The sequence below is a fragment of the Cardiocondyla obscurior genome, linkage group LG04, assembly GCF_019399895.1.
Source record: "Cardiocondyla obscurior isolate alpha-2009 linkage group LG04, Cobs3.1, whole genome shotgun sequence".
NCBI lineage: Eukaryota > Metazoa > Arthropoda > Insecta > Hymenoptera > Formicidae > Cardiocondyla > Cardiocondyla obscurior.
In genome coordinates, this window is record NC_091867.1 from 1088811 (window position 1) to 1089542 (window position 732).

Consider the following 732-nt stretch of genomic DNA (forward strand, 5'->3'; position numbering starts at 1 on the left):
GACAAACTCAGATTTTGTATAATGCATAATATAACTCCGTCGATTTTCACGTCAAAATGAAGCTAACCGGACGACGCACAGTGAAGTTTGATTTTCGCGCGGAAAGTCAGCGACGCGCGAGATCCAATTACAGCGACGCGATCACGCGATGCTCGCGGCCTATCATAGCGTGTCTCTCGAGACGAGAGCTAGTCCATATTCGAGCCTTCAAGAAGATTCAGGAAGACGATCGAGGACGAGATGCGGATTCTGCACTTCCGTAATTTATCAGAATTATCGTAGGTTTGCTGATCGCGAATCCTAGCAGAGGCGATAAAACCGTAAAACGAAGACCAAGAAAGATATACTTTTGTAAAAGTCAGAAGCCATTAATTCTTCTCCGGACGAGAAATCGACGGCGGTTCGCGAGGAGGCATACCGTTTATTCGTGTAATTGCCATTTTGAGGAAACGCCGATTTAGAAATTGGAGATGTAAGGACTAATAATTCTATTTGATTGAATATCAATTGTTAAAAAACTGTTGTAATGATAAATTTAAATTTCCACGAGATATTTCGATACTAATTCTCAAAATTTCGAGTTTTTTTCTTTTTATTAGTTGATTTAATAAACGTTAAAAATTTTTTTTCTTCGGATTTATGCATATTGTGTTAATTTCAAATATTGGTAATAGAAATTATAATTCTGAAAGAAGTAGAAAGGAAAGGTCGAACGAATCTGTAGGCATGAGC